The sequence below is a fragment of the Anser cygnoides genome, chromosome 21 (assembly GCF_040182565.1).
Source record: "Anser cygnoides isolate HZ-2024a breed goose chromosome 21, Taihu_goose_T2T_genome, whole genome shotgun sequence".
In the NCBI taxonomy this organism is placed as follows: domain Eukaryota; kingdom Metazoa; phylum Chordata; class Aves; order Anseriformes; family Anatidae; genus Anser; species Anser cygnoides.
In genome coordinates this window covers 9,317,885-9,333,771 of record NC_089893.1, presented here as the reverse complement: position 1 = coordinate 9,333,771, position 15,887 = coordinate 9,317,885, and the positions used below count along the sequence as shown (strand labels likewise).

Here is a 15,887-nt window from a genome sequence, read left to right as displayed (position 1 = left end):
CTCCTTTCCCCACCCATAAACTCACCTCCACCCTTTCTGCCAAGGGCAGAGTCACTACTAAAATGAACATTATTCCATACCCGTTTTTTACAGCTCCCTGAATCACCTTCCTGCCGTGCCCAAGAGCAAGCAGCCGCCAGCGCCATTTAGCTGCAGCCCCCTGTCAATCCAGCCGCTGCAGTATTCCCACCCCAGTACTCCCCCCAGACTCCTCTGACCTTGAGCCACGTTCCAGCATGCCAGGCCAAACTGAAGCTAAAAGAAGAAAGGGTTTTTTTTGCCAGCCAAACACACCCTACACATTCGGTGCAGGGCCCTGTGAACACCAGAGCCAGCGCAAAGCAGGAGAGGAGGAAGGAAACTGCATGCTCAGGAACAGAGGGAGTTATTCAGGTTACCCACTCCACCTCCAGAAGCTGACAGCCTTCTCCAAGAAGACCTAGGAAAAAGTGATGTTTGCTTGACAGAGCGGCTGCTTCAGGGGCAGCACTGCCTGCAAGCTGCCGGCATGACAGCAGCCTTGACTTGCAGCAAAACAGCTTTAGATTCCAAAGACTACATATTTCTGTTAAGCTGCAACACAAAATCAGTTAATCCAACCTCACTCTGTAGTACTGTATGCAATCTAAACAAATAGCAAGTGCTGAGAATACTTTTATTTTTTCCTGGTTTATTTATTAAATTGTAGAATTACCAAGAAAAAAGTAATTTTAACTCACTTTCCCAGATTTCCGCTGTACTAACAAAACAATTGCAGGTTTTCAAAGAATCTAAATTTGGGGCAAAAAAAACCCTCAGAATTAACTAAAATACTATGCCTTTAGTACAAGCAAGCTGAGTTAGATCATTAAATCTCACACCAAGACACCTTAAAAAAAAATGGTATTGAAGCCTGTGGCATTCCAAGAGAAAGCAATCAGACATTCCTGCAGCCCGGGCTCCTCAGTGATCTCTAAAGCCTTTGATCACTGACTGTCTTCATGCTGTCCTCCTGGGGTCTGGCAAAATGAGTGTAACAGCTGGCACATATACTTCATTAGCTTTTTGTGCTCAGAGGAATGGTTGGGAGCCCAGTAGCAACTGACAATCCGCCCATCAGCTTTACAGACTAACCTCTGAGGTTTATTGCTGGGTCTTTTGGTGGCTGGGAAATCCTTGAAGCAGCCACGAGCAAGCGACGCCAAGGCGCCCGCAGTTATTTCGCACGTTTGTGGCCTGCACCTCTCCTGGAGCCGCCACGCACCGAGGATGCGGCAGATGGATTTTTATGCCGGCATGCTCGGGTCTGAGGTCGCTCGAAGGCAACCCAGGCTGCTGCTGAAGCACCATTTTTATGAATGCTTAATGATCACTCCATCATTAGCATCAGCCTTTAAAAAGCAAATGCAGCACCTACAGTGTTCATTACCCTCCCCCTCCCCCCTTTTCAGGGTCTCAATCGAGTCAGTCAAGCATGCAAACTGATCCTGTCGCCAGCAAAAGCATTTCCTTTCACTGTGGTCAGCCAAAAGCAGGGGAAGAAAATGGAAGTGACTTGGAGTTATGGCACCAAAAAGGCCAGACAAGCAAGGAAATAATCAACTCCACATGAGCCACTTCTAGCCCATCACAATGCAAAGGGCCCACGACTAACCCCAGGAAAGGTCACCGGGACTATGGGGGTCAGAAGCTGAAAAAGGCAATAGTGAGCAGCTGCCAGCTGCAATAAGAATCAATGTGTTCCTAATTACACTCAGAAGAGAGGACCCGAGCACCGAGAAAAGTTGTGCTGTAGTCACAGCTTGTGTAAAAAAAAAAAATTAAAAAAATTCAAGTGCTCCCGTTTTACACTCTCCACCTCAAGCACTGAAACTGCAGATTCTGTGTTACTAAATTACAGGAAGCCGAGCAATGTAGATAAGGAATCAGGCATTTACATAAGTGTTGGGGTCTTTTTTTTCCTTCCTTTTTTAAAATACCATAACTCGGCATTTGTACTAGAATTATGGCATCATGAAAGACAGCATTTCAAGAGTGTAAGTAATAAAATTACGTACTTCAAAGGGATTTTTGGGTGCTTTTATATAACTTTACAAAACAAACTGAACTCTGCCCAGCAGTCCTGAAAACCCAATATTTTCTCTATCCTAAAACACACTTGAAAAATCTGAAAAGGAAAACCCCACAAAAACAGTTTGCTGACAGTGACCCTATAAAGCAAGTGTGAAAGATACAGAGATCAGAGAACACAATGAAACATACTCAAAGGCATCTACAGAAACAAACCAAATGGAAATATATTTAAAATTACAAGAAACAGCACCCTTTGAAGTTGTGTTCATATTTATTTATTATGCTTTAAACTGGTAGTAACCTTTCTAGACTGTTATCGTAACAACTTAAAGAAGCTGCAGAACAAAATCGCACAACCTTTTCACTCCTTACCTTGAATTCCATTAACATCTCCAAACTTCTGCCCATCCCCATGCTCAGTGTCCAAATGAATCAGTGCTAAGCCCATGCTCAAATGTTTTCTGTAAGCATTCATGCTTAATGAGTCAATTAGTATTTTCACTCTTGATAAGTAACATGCATTTTTATATTTAGTCTTGCACGAGTGTGCACAAAAGCTCTCTAGCTTGCACGTGATGGCAGCTTCGTATTTGCTCCACGATTCAACCCGCGGTGCGAGACAGTGGCCTTCAGCTAGTGACAAAACCTGACAGCATTTTTAGGGCTGAAGTGTATTATCAGCTGTGCAACAATTTCAAATGGCACATTTTTGTTGCCATTAAGACAATGTTTGCTCAGGATAAAGGGCAGCAGATGGCAGGAGAAACTTGACTGGCACTGAGCAAAGGAGATGAATTCTGAACATGCAGCATGTGAATTCACTCAAACTCTTCTAAAGGTAAGGTTTGGTGTCATAGGACAAAGGAGACACGAAGACATTAAGTAACTGAGAAAAACAAGAAGTATCAGTCTAAAAACATGAGCAAAAAGTTGGACTGCCTCAAAAACAGAGAAGCAGATCTTCTGCTGAGTTGTTCACTGGATTTTTCTATTTTGCTTTCAGGCCTGGAAAGTCTCATGGTTGGTATCAGCTGTTGGACTCTGATCAAAGTTTAGCTTTCCATTAATCCTTTGAGTTATATGTGAGGCTGATAGTGAATTTTTTTGAGAAGACAGTTAAGATTACTCAGATACTTAATTTGCACTCCAATATTTCAAAAACACCTTGACTTTAAAACCTCAGTCTTGGCGTACATATGGTCTTGATAGAAGAACGCATGCTTTGGCGTTGACTGAAGAAATGGATTTGTGAGTAGAGTGAAGAAAATTTAACAGTTTGTGTACTGTGCTTCTGCAGCACGCTGCTCTCTTCCCCGTAAGAGAACACAGCTAAAAAAAATTCCAACTCCGTATCCGCCACAGGCACATCCTAATCACAGACACTCGGAATTTGCATCCAGTGATAGCAGCACTGGTCACAGCAAGAGAGGCATCAGGAAAATGCACCCAAGTCACACTTTCTTGCCCACAAACTGGCATAACAATTAGGTTAATTTTATTATTAAACTTCAAAAAAAGCTGACACAGTCCCCCTGCTGCCACACTAATGAAGTGGGTATGGTTTCTGACTCTTCTAGCCTCCGGGGAAGAAAAAGAACAGAGCATTAGCCTAATATACAGTTCTGCTGTGCTGCAATTATGTTTAAATGCCTAAATAAGGGCTTTTAGACCCCAAGGGATCGAAAGGTATCATTAGCCTAACAGTTCTATCAAAGTAACCGTAGACCAAATAAATACAAAATTCTTGCCCTTTGCTCTTTAAGACCCCTGAGATCTCACCCTATTCTCATTTTTCTTCTTCCCCGTATCTTCAGCTCAACACCTGTACTGGTTCTCTCGCAGCACCTTATGACCTCCAAGGACAATTCTGCTCACATCCAGTCACATACAAGGTATTCCTGAGTGCTCCCCTCATCAATCCTTTCCACCCTTCTTCCTGCAGGGCTGACCTGATCCTTGGAGCACAGCATTGTTTTTTACATTATTCAACCAAATAATTTTACCAAGAACAAGATTTCACAACCAGTTTAAGCCAATCAGAATTCAGCTACTGCTGAGGAGGGCAGCAACACCTTCCTTCAGGACCCGGCTTGCGTCCTCCTATCTGCACCCACGACTGCATGGCCAGTGAGTCAGACCTGCTGGCAGATCCAGCTGGAACCTCAGCCAAAGAAAAACGAGGTTTAGTTTTCACCTGGATCAGGGAGTGGTTTCAGCTCACCACGCAGTCTCAGAGCACAAGCACAAAGGAAGGGGTAGGAACCAACGTCCACAAAAGGGAACTTTGCACCCAAATAGCAAAAAGATTCACGTCAACCTACCAGGCACCTTTCCCAGTATCTTTAATAGACCCTGAACTGCAAGAATGTAGACCAAAATTAAGGGAAAACATCCAAAATCCAACTCTATGCGAGACATACCCATTTTCAGTGAGCTAGGGGACTTGCAATCCTAATTACCAGAGTTACACATGCACATGAAGGACAACCACCCTTGTTTGTAAACTCTGATTCCTATAACCAGAATTGAGCACAATTTCAAAAAGGACTAGAACCACAGGCTTGCTCTGCTCATCAACAAAAACCTCTCAGATTCGCAGACAAAGGAGCTTGTGTCCACGCGTGCTGTCTGAAGGTCCAGCTCCTGCACTGCACTGATGCCTGCTCAGTTCTGAGATGTGAGAAGGTTCCCTGAAAAGAAGAGCAGCCGTGGCTGAGCTGTACTAGAGGACAGCAAGCTCACTGCTGAGGTGACTCCGGATGAACACAGATACCTCAACAGCCTCCAGCAAGCAGCATCTCTAAAAAATGCAGGCAAATGGCTCTTGTAGATGCCTTGCCCCCCAGTCCAACTCCATCTGTTGTAACTTGCAGGGATCCATGCTCTCCGAGTTCCCTTAAAGGGAAGCACAACTATTAAATCCACACCTGCAGCCAGAATTTATAGCAGCCCCATCTACTGCTGTCTTACATCATAGGCAATTAGGAGCCTGTGAACTCATGGCTGCAGGATATGGGAGGTGCGCTGGAAACAAGAGAGCAAAGCCTGTGCATTACAGCACAGTTGTTAGTCACCCTTTAGAATTCACTGCTTGTGGAGAGCTGAAATTATACATTAAAAACAGAGCAACCGTTTTTGACTCTTTCCTAAAAAGAAGTGCTACACTCCGCTTGAAATGGTTGTTCTCCCTTTTTACAGCAGTCCGTACTAGTCCATAGTTGCTGTAGTACACCACGCCAACATGCACTGCTGCAGAACCAGGTCTCCAGGGTAGGCACACAGAACAATGCTTATTAAAGAGCAAACCGGCTAACCAGTGACAGCTGAGGGAGAAAGCAGGAAAGAGTCAGTCTTTCTTCCCCTGATTAAAAAAGCCTTCTAACAATTCATCTTTCGGCCTTACTGTAAGCTAACTGGGTAATTCGTCTTTTTTTTTTTACTGCCCTCCTCCCCTCCCTTCCCCCACGCTCACAGATCAAACCTGGTTTCAAAATTGAAGTCCAAACTCTTGGCCAAAAACTTGCTTCTGCCCTTCTTAATCTAGAGGGGAGGTACCCTGACAATGGACAAAGCAGCCCCACCAGCTTGGGGCCTGGATAGAAACTGTCTCAATGCAATGCCCGGCAAAAAATAGAACTGAAAAATCACTTTGGTTGGGTCACCTTTTTGTTGCAAAAAACGCGAGGCTGGCACCATCCTCCAGCACTGTCCTCCGGCAGTGGCTGGTGGTGAAACACTGTGGCCTGAGGGTTCAGCTCCCATCGTCCTACTGCCCCGCGCGGGGCAGCACCAGCACCGACACCGCCGGCCGGGGCCACATCCCCACTGCCCACCTGGAGAAACACCCGAGTGTTGCTGCAAGCCTGCCAGGGGCTGAGTCAGAGCCCCACGTCTCCTCCCGCCGCCTGTGAATCATGGCAACGGCAGCTATTACCAGCATAACCAGTTCAAACACGAGCGAGTTAACTGATAGGAAAGTAGCTGGGTTTCATTGCAGGTATCAGGGAGAACTTTCTATCGGGTTAACCTGACCGAGCTGTGTTTTCACTCGCACAGACACATCCTACGCTCTGACTTTGCTGAGCAGGGTTTCACTTCAGACATTCAAGGGCAGGCCCAAGCTTCTGGAAGACGTGCCCAAAGGAAGAGGGACACAATTACCAAGGCATCAAGACACAGAAAAGGGTCAAGGCTTCACAGCACGTCAGCTCACCCAAAAATGTAATGCTGAGCTCAGCAACACAGGGCCCCTGCGAAGATAACTGCTGCCAGGACCTATTCCATCCCACGTTAGCATCCATCAGATAGCAAGAAAAACAAGATTAAGAAGCACCACGGCATTAGTCTTCATTTAAACTTGGCAATGGAAGCAAATGCTCTTTTTTGCTGGCTCCTCTTTGTGTTTTTAAAGCAATCTCAGACACAGCCAGAGAAAGGTGCCTGGACTTTTTAATATTCGGGGATTAGAACGGACACCACTTGTACACTTGCCAGACCCCAGATAAGTAGTGAATGCTTAGGTTAAGCAGGCTAGCATCTGCCTCATGCAATATATACATTTCCAGAGTGAAAATAAACAGCTTCACACCTTTGGCTCAGAGAAGGACTTCAACTTCTTTTACGTCCTCAACCTGCAACCTATCCACTCGAGGAAAAAGGGTTGAAAGGCTGAAGGTTACTCACAGTTCTCTTTTTCTAACCTACAAGAGCAAAGCTGAGAAGTTTTGGTCTCCCATTGCACCGGTCAGGCTAATTAGGGTCTTTGCCACAGCACTTCGTTTTGTGTTACTGTAATCAGTAAGAGCTGTTTCAGGCAAACTCAAAACATACAGGTTGTCCAAGCGTAGCAGCTTCCATAAGCAAAAAGCATAAGCAATGACAAATGCACTAATTAGAAAAAATGCTAACTTAAGAATAAGACCATTTTTTCAAGTGCTCAGTTCAAAAGTACATAATCCAGAAAACTACACTCCATTTTATTGCTACCACCAAATTCGAGATCTGTTTCTGTGATGACTTCCAGTGCTGCAGAGACTCAAGCGACACAACTGCAGATCCACCTACTTCAGTACCCACCATCTATTACCTGGTCCTAGACTCTTCTCTGGTTGATCCTGACTTGCACAGTGATCTGAAAGTGCAGTCTGCACCCAAAAAAATGCCTCAGTCTGAATATCTGAAATTAAAATTACATCATTAGGCCTGAAATTTCAACATATTTAGAAAGTTTTGATAACATTTCTGATTACATCCGTTGCCAGCTTCCTTCTACACCCTTACAAAGACTTAAAGTATACATTCCTATTTTGTTCTGCAACAAAGATTAGTGGCAAGAACAGAAAACATCTTCTGTTCCAAAAAACCCTCAGGGTTTTCCTCCTTAGCTTGCATTTTATTAGAGGAGACTCAAATCTCCAAGCTGCAATACACTGTCACAGGAAAACATTTAGGCAAGGAGCATCTGAGCGCTACACCGAAACACACATTTTGAAAAGGCTGTTGAGAAATAAAGATTTCCTGAAGCTATTGCAAACAAAACAGATCCTCAGAAGTAACAGCCTTCAGCAAACTTTATGAAAATCTGGGCCTACACTTCAGTATATGCACACGTACCTGCAATTTGGAAACTTTTTTGGAGAGGGAAGTGGAGGGACAAGAAAAAAAACACATGCTATTGTTCAGTTTGACTCTGCAATATATTTAATCTACATGGAGTTGGAACATTATGCAGCAAACCTCTTCAGCTACCAGGAATCACGTACTGCCGACACAACCAGAACCCATTCCCCAGACGGGTAAATGCTGTTTTAAAGATCTTATCTTTACCCACACAGCAAATATAGCCTGGGGAAAAACTACAGCTGGAAGCTGTCACTAGCACTTCCAATGCCACCGCATCCCCAGCGGAGGAACACCAGCTTTCACAAAACCAAGGCAATCCAACGTTGACGGCTTTCACTGACTTGACCTTGCACGACAAGAGCATTTGCCAGCATGCAGACCGTGGTGCTGAGCAGAGGGCACCCGGTCAACCGTAGCCATCAAACACCACAGGCCCTTTGAGTCCTGAGCCCACGTCCACCCAAGGAGGTCCTGGGGAATGGCCCTGGAGCAGCCAAATGGTGCCCATGCCACTGGGCCCCTTGAGATCCACCACACCAAAGCGGCTCCAAAGCAGCCCAGGGGCTGAAAGCAGGCAGTGGCTCCTCGCGCTGGCTTGAGCGGCGGCAGGTCTGTGGGGGAAGCGTCAGAAGGGCAGGCAAACCTGGCACCTAAAACTCTTCCCCAGCACCAGGCGCGCTGCCTTGCGCTGTGACCCCACGAGTCGCTTCACGGGCAGCGAAGCATGAGCCCCTGCCCACCCACTTCCATGAGATCTGGTCGTGGGCCGAGGCAGCCCTTTCCCTGCGCTGCAGTGGGGCACAGAGGGACACGGCAGGCTCCTCGCACCGAGGAGCGCTGCCTTCAGGGCCCAACGGGCTGCTCTGGCAGGCCCAGCACCAGCCCCCGCACCTCTAGTGGGGTAACGAGGAGAGGCGGGGGGCAAAGCGGGCCGCGCGCACCTCCCAAAGCCGAGCGCATCCCCTCCTCGCCCACCTGGAGCGGAGACACCTGACACGGCCCCATCCTCATCCCCCGCGGCAGGGGGCCGGGGCGCGGGCAGGCCGCTCTAGGATTTCAGCGGGCCTGCCGGATGAAACCGTGAAGAAAGAAGCTTTTCAGTGGGGGAGGAGAGGCACACACGTATTAAACGCATCATCTGTTTGGAGCGCTGGCTCCTACTTGTTCTTGGTTATATTATTCACTCAAGAGTGGATTAATCCATCACTGCAAAAGAATCTCCTGATCTCAGAGATAAAGGCAACAAGTCATGCACTGACTGTCTGTGGATCTTCCTGAAAATCTCCAGCCTCTTCCATACCCTTATTTGGGCTGATCTATCAGCTCTTCGAAAACAGGAAGGAAAAAAAAAAAGGAAACAAAACCTGAAAAAATACCACTTAATGACAGTAACTTTACTGGGGAAAACCTAGCTTGGGTCAATCTGGAAGTAGCTGGGGGATCTGAACCCAGAAAAGTCACCTTTGGTTTGCTTCAGAAGGCGTTACGTTAACTGCCCTCAGCTGCAGCTCCCCACACTGGACTCATCCCCACAAGAGGAGCAGTCGCATGGGGTCACCTTCTAAACTGGTGCATCAAAAGAAGAAATCACTCCTCTTAAGATTCTCTAGAGTGAGGCCTTTTAGCCAAATGAATGGTTTATTTTACTGGGTGAGAACTGTGACAGGAAAACCTCAAGTACCATTCCCTTCCAAGAACCGGAGCATCTCCAGCTACACCTCCACCAGAGCAGGTTGCCGTCCAACACAGGGCATCCACACGAGAACCGAAGACGCTGCGGTAGGAATGCAACCTCCAGTACCCAGCCATCCTCCCGCGATTCAGTAGACGACACAGAAGAATGGGGGGCATCCAGGAACTACCTCCACGAGGGAGGACAGGGGTTGGAGAGAAGCCCCACACCTCACTGCAGCTGCCAACCCATTGGGCAGGGAACTCAACCCACAAAACACATATTCCACCCCCACAGCGCAAGCCAGCGGTGCCCAGCCCCTTCCCACGGAGGGGCAGCACAGACTCCTTTTGCCTGAGCTGATGCACCAAGGCCAGACACAGTTACTGGGTATATATTTAGCTAGTAACACACAAATTCAACGCCGCAGCCTGCCGCAGGATGGTCGTACCAGGCCAACCCAGTCAGCACGCCTGCCAGCTGAGCACACAGCAGCTCAGCCTTGCAAGCCAGAAGGCACCAAGGACACCCAGCACCGCTGCTGCAGCCAGCCGAAACCCATGGCGTTTCCCCTGTTGAGCTCACTGTGCTGCCCTCAGCCTGGCTGAGCCCCTGGAGTGCCCCCATCCCACAGGGGAACTGGGCGGCATCTTTGTGAGCACCGCCAGGATGCCACAGCGAGCTGTAGGAGCATGCCTTACACCATGCCTTACACCGTCACAGAGCCCATCTTCCAACAGCAGGCTGCTCGCGGCACAAGTGCTTCCCCGCCACCACCCCCCCTCTCCTGGGGCATTTTTTGCAGGTTCAGCGTAAGGAAAACCGAGGTCTGCAAGGCAGGCAGACTTCGCACAACTCCAAGGTAGGAACTATTAACTTGTCTTTGAATTAAACAAATAAGGCTCAACCACTTGGTTCATTATCAGATACAATGGTTAAAGTCTGCGGGGAAAACTAAACAGCAAAATCTAGCATATAAATCAAAGGCATGATCAGACAGACAGGTAAGGCCGGGGGTGCGGTTTCACATTACAGCTGAGCCGAACTGAAGGCCCGCCGCTGCCAGAAGGGATGGTCTCATGCCCCCGGCACGCTCTGCTCCCCCCGCCGCCAGTCCCTCGGTCCCTCCTGCTGCTTTTGGCATTGCCCCCAGCTGCCAAGGTGGATAAGAAGAAAATATTCCAATTGAGCTGGCTTATCTTGCTCTGGTTTTTGGTGGATTTTTTCCCCCCCCCCGCCATTTTAGTGAGCTGAACAAGTTTATATGGGACATTTCTAGCAAGGGGCAGGAGATGGGGGAACAGCAAGCCCTCCCCCTCAGCAAGGCAACCAGCCCTTCGCTCAGCTGCAGCTACAGCATCCAGCTAGGCCGTGAGAGCACGGCTTTATGAGACAGCTAAGCCAATTTAAAAACCGGCTGCTGCCAGAAGGGGCCAACCCCCCCGCCACTGCAGCCCCCCCCGGGCCTCCCCAGCAATCAGCCTGAAGGATCTGGCAGCTCCCTAGCTGCAGGGCAGGTCCCCGAAGTGGTCAGTTCAGGGCTCGCTCCCGGCAGGCAAGCTGCAGTCAGCCCCCGCAGCCAGACCCCGCTGGGGGAGGCAGGCACCTGCAGCATCCCACTGCGCGAGGCTGTGCCCGAGGAGCCACAGAGGGGGAAAAGAGGCCTCAACCTGGCCAGAGGAGCTCAGGCAGCTTCGTAGGAAGGGGGATTGGAAAGCAACCCACCTTGTGTGATTATTTTCCCCGCTGCTAAAAGACAGCAGGTATTTCTCATATAGGAAGGGCAAGCAGGGGCTTAATGGGAAAGACAGGCAGCGTAGATGCACAAGTCAGTCCCTAAGAGGGACAAAAAAGCTTTTTACCCTGCAGGGATAACCGCCACAGGATAACCAGCACCGAAACAGAGACGAGCTGGGGAAGCTGAGTGGAAAACTATGACACGCTCAGCCCTGGAAGATGCAGTAAGCCATCTAGCAAGAAAATTACTGGAAGAACACTCGAACAACAACAACAAAGTATGCACATACACAGGCAACTATCTATTCCAAAAATTCTTGAGACAGGGTAATTGGAGACTACTCTTGTTAACTCAAGAAGCCTTCATGCTGAATTTGCCGTGGAGACTGGAGGAGTAGGAGCAGGAAGAGGGAAGGTATCTCCCTGGAGCAAGAAGGATGAGATACAACAAGTTCAGACGGGGTTTTGAAGTCAACAGCAGAGACTCATCAGATGTTACGCTACAGAACATCTTGCAGAACCACGCAGGTGACTCCACCGGGCCTGGGCAAGCACAGCAAGGGAGCGAGATGGCACTGAGAGTCCTCCGGTCCCGGCAGCAAAAGACAACAATACCCCAGAGCGAGACGTCAGCATGCCACAGCAATACGCCTCAAGAACAGACGTGGTGCCAGCAACCCATTAACAAATCAGACCAAAATAGCAAAGAAGCATACAGAGAACACAGTTCAGTCCCCACGTACCAGCTTTAAGAGCAAGTATTGCTCGGAAAGCTGGAAGTTCCATTTAAAGAGAAAGTTTGATCAACTACACTTGGTACGAGCAGAATTGATCAGTGTCAGCTGTGTGATGTGAATGCTGGATTCCCAAACACGCAACGGCATCGTTTCCCAAGTACTTCTACTTGTTTGGTCTTAGAAGGGCTGACACATCATCTGTATCTGAAAACTTCTGCGTAAATAAGAGCAAGCTGTCAGTTAAATCAGAGAAAGTTGAAGAGACCAAGAAGAGACCAAAGACTCCAAACAAAGAAAATGTGCTACAGATGGTGGGCTTTTTTGTTAAAAACAAAATTTCAAGCAATAGGATACTTCATTACGCAGCATTAAACGCTGCAGGAGGAGGGAAGTAATTCAGTCTACTTCTCTTCTGCATTTGGAAAATAGAGGTTCTACTCACAACATAAGGTTAAAAAAGTTAACAAGATTTTAAGCAGAATAAACAATCATTTTTGATCAGCCTCACCCCCAGTTACAGACAGGATTCACTTCAGAAGCTCCCTGGACCACTGGAAAACCAGAAACCAGACAGAGAAACACTGCAGCAAGTGAGAAACCTGCATGACTCAGCTGAAGCAGAGCCACTCGCAAGTCCACGGAGCGTAAGCAAATCAGTCGACACAAACTGACTGTACACAGAAGGGTCAGGTCTTCAGTACCCGCTCACGCAAATTACACGTTGCCTAACACAGGACGTTAGGCAGGTTTATAAGCTGCACACAGCATGCCAACCAGAGTGGTTCCACATAAAACATTATCTGAAATACCAGATCTCCACAGGTTTGAGAGAGAAGTCTCAGTCTCAAGGCTTCCTCAGGAGACACACTAAATTTAAGGGTTTTCAGCCCCACTGGAACCACATTCACCAGCAGCAAAATCCACAGCTGTCACACAGACCTAACAGCAGTCACAGGACAGGGTACTACGGACCTGAGGCAATCCAAATAAACGCGACAAAACAAAATGCATCTTAATGTAGTTTTGCATATGTCTGTATGCCCGAGAAGGCACGGCACAAGTGGCACCAGCAGCTCACAGCAAACAACCACCTCCACGTGAGCTGGAACACGCAGGGACCGCTACTCAGGACCACAGCACTGTATTTAAAAGAAAAAACAACACCCAAGATTCGCATCTTAAGCATGGAAAAGTTAAAGATACAAAGCTTTCCCAGTGCAGATTGAGAGACCTTACAAGAGGAAGCAAGCAAAACAAACTCTTACAGACAGCATGAGGAGCAGGCGTGGTGCAAGATACAGGCAAGCCAGGTGAAGTCTAGTACCTGCTCACATCCAGAATGAAAAACAGCTCACGCCACCTCCACACATTAAACGTCTCTCACAAAGCTCACGTCACAGCAGCAAGGAGACACGCACAAACACACGTGCACAAAACGCCGCTCAGATGCTGCTGCCTCGGCACACAGCCTCCCACGGCACGCACCGTGCCAGCGCTGCGCAGTTGGCGACGCAGCCGTCAGCACCAGGCACTGCTTTAGCAAACAGCTTCATCCCGAACACGGCTCAGGCACCGCGTGCTTCCCAGCTAGGCTTTTCGGAGGCTGAAGCTTTGCTGCCCTTATACCTCAGGGAGGTGCCTAGAGCGGGGTCTTATCTCGGGCAGCCACCAAATTCACTCCGGAGGGCTTGGCGCAGCCCAGCACTCTGTCAGGCAGAAGGGGTCTGCTCTGCAGCAGGCAGAGGAGGATTTACGAGATGACGAACGCCAGCACAGCCATGCGCTCGTGCAATGGAATCAATTGCTTTACTTCACGATTTCCACATCTGCAGAAGCGGTCTTGAAACGAGCAAGTGTATTTTTAAGCTCTGACAGTTAAAATCCTCAAGTGACATCACCTGAAGCTGCAGCACAGCCGCCTTACTCCTCCGGCGCAAGACCGCGCCAAAGCAAGCACGAGCCGCGGTTTAGGGGCTCGCGGCACACCTTGGGATAACGAAGGCGCTGCCGGGACTCGCGCCGCCGGCAGCCGGGGCTCTCCTCACCCGGCTCCCCCTCGCTCCCGGGGGCACGAAGCCCACAGCCGGCAGCACCAAGCCGGCAGAGGGAGCGCACCGGAGCCCCGGTCCCCAACTCCCACACGCACCCCGCGGCTCCCGGGCACCGCGGAGCGGGGTCCGCCCGCCCGCCCGCCACCTGCCGCGGCAGCGCCCCGCTCCCTGCCCTCCGCCGCCGCGGCGGAGCCGGGGGCCGCCGGCGGGGCGCGGCGCGGCGCGGGGCTCGGGGACCGCCCCGCCGCCCCCCGGGAGCCCCGCTCAGGTGCCGCCGCCGCCGCCCCGCTCCCGCCGCGTTACCTCCGGGCCCGGCCCCCCGCTGCCGGCGCCTTCCAGGCGGGGCGGGCGACCCCGGCCGGGCGCCTCCGTCCTGCGCCGCCCGCCGCCACCCCCGGCCGCGCCGCCCCCGCCCCGCGGAGCGTACCAACGGCCGGCGGGGGGGGTGGGGGGGAAGCGCGGCGCCGGGCCCCGCGGGCGGCAGCGGGGCGGCGGGGCTGCGGGCCCTTTAAGGCGAAGAGGGGAGGGAGGGGGGCGGGCCGCGCACCGCGGCGGGGCGGGAGGTGCGCGCGCGGCCCCGGGGGCTCCGCACCGGGCTGGGGGGGGGGGGGGCTGGCAGCGCGCTCCGGAGCCCGGCGCGGTCGTGGCGTGGGAAGCGCGTTCCCGAGATCCGCGCGCACCTCGGCCCCGTGCGCCCCGCGCAAATGGGGGGGCTCGGTCGCAGCGGGGGGAGCGCGGTCCCGAGCACCGCACGGCTTCGTTCGTGCGCCCCGTGCGAGCGGGAGCCTGCTTGCGGCGTGAAGAGCGCGCTCCCGAGCGACGCTTGGATCCGCAACTTCCACCCGTGCAAACTTCACCTGTGCACGCCCGCGTCTTCGTGTGCCCCCCCCCCCCGGCGGGGGGTTCCTTGCGGCATGAAGAGTGCATGCACCGAGCAGCACGCGACATTTGTACCTGTGCAAATTGCACCCGTGCAGACTTCACCCGTGCACCCTTGTATCTTCGTGTGCCCCGTGCAAGTGGGGACTTGCTTGCAGCACGAAAAATGCATGCCTGAGCACCACGCAAACTTCACCCTTGCAAACTTCACCCATGCCCCATGCGTCTCCGTGCCCCCATGCAAAGGTCATCCCCGTGCCAAGGCCGTTCACGCACCCACGAGGCCTCACGGGACCTGTTGCAAGCCCCTGCATTGCCCGACTCACCTCTCTGCCCTCGCACTGCAGAACGTTTTGCAGCCAGGCAGGAGCTGGACTTGCAAACCGTGAGGCTTAAAAAGCAGTACGAAGGCTCTGGCATGGGAGCTCTGCAGGAGCGTCGTGCTGCAGAGGGGGAGTTGCTTGAGCCTTTCCAGAGAGCGGGGCCAGGCAGGGCTGGAAATGCTCCTCCACTCTGCACACATGCTCTGTGCGTGATCCTCCAACAGATAACGCCGAAAAAAAAAAGCCCTGCTTGGGCAGACAGCACTAAAACCAACAAAAGTGGGCTTATCTGGGCTTGGAGCGCGTCCAAACTCAAACCGCAAGAAGATCATATTAAGCATTCGGGAAGCTCCCATCATTTGCAGCGTAATTTAATATTAACAGCTCGCTAAATTGCCCAGCATTAAACCTAATCTTTGGAATTAAACGTTGAACTGGGGCATTACGGCTCCGTCTCCTGTGCTGCGCCCAAACCCTTCACTGCTTTTCCCAGCCCCTTCCAACAGGCTGTTTGTCAAGGCCAGCAGAGATGTTGCCCAAAATGACCTGGTTTTGGACTTGCACTGCTAAATTTAGGTTGGGCCTGCATGTGGCGGTTGCGGGCTGGAGAAGGGATTTTTGCCCAGGAAGGGTTTCACGTGAAAAGGCCTCAGTTTGTGGAGTTTTGGGCAAACCTGGGAGGCCAACAGGCTGTGCTACCCTGTGTTTACCAGCCCTAATTTTATCCCTGCAAAGGTTTCCTGCAGGACGTAATTATTTCCACAAGTGCAAAAGGGAAAAAAAAAAAAAAAGAAAGGAAAATTGAGAAAAAGCA

General features: G+C 50.7%; 1 protein-coding gene across 5 annotated transcripts in view; it reads right to left on the bottom strand.

The window, feature by feature from the left end:
* Positions 1–15,232, bottom strand: part of CDON (cell adhesion associated, oncogene regulated) — a 57,718-nt gene extending 42,486 nt beyond the window's left edge. For 2 of the 5 annotated variants that reach the window (XM_066981077.1, XM_066981080.1), the window contains exon 1: positions 14,175–14,330. The gene's annotated coding sequence lies outside the window, so the exon portion shown is untranslated. Of the gene's footprint in view, positions 1–13,085; positions 13,184–13,718; positions 13,742–14,174; positions 14,331–15,076 lie in introns of those variants that run through there. The other 3 variants (XM_048063413.2, XM_048063415.2, XM_048063414.2) reach the window with 3 other exon arrangements.
* Positions 15,233–15,887: the final 655 nt, after the last annotated feature.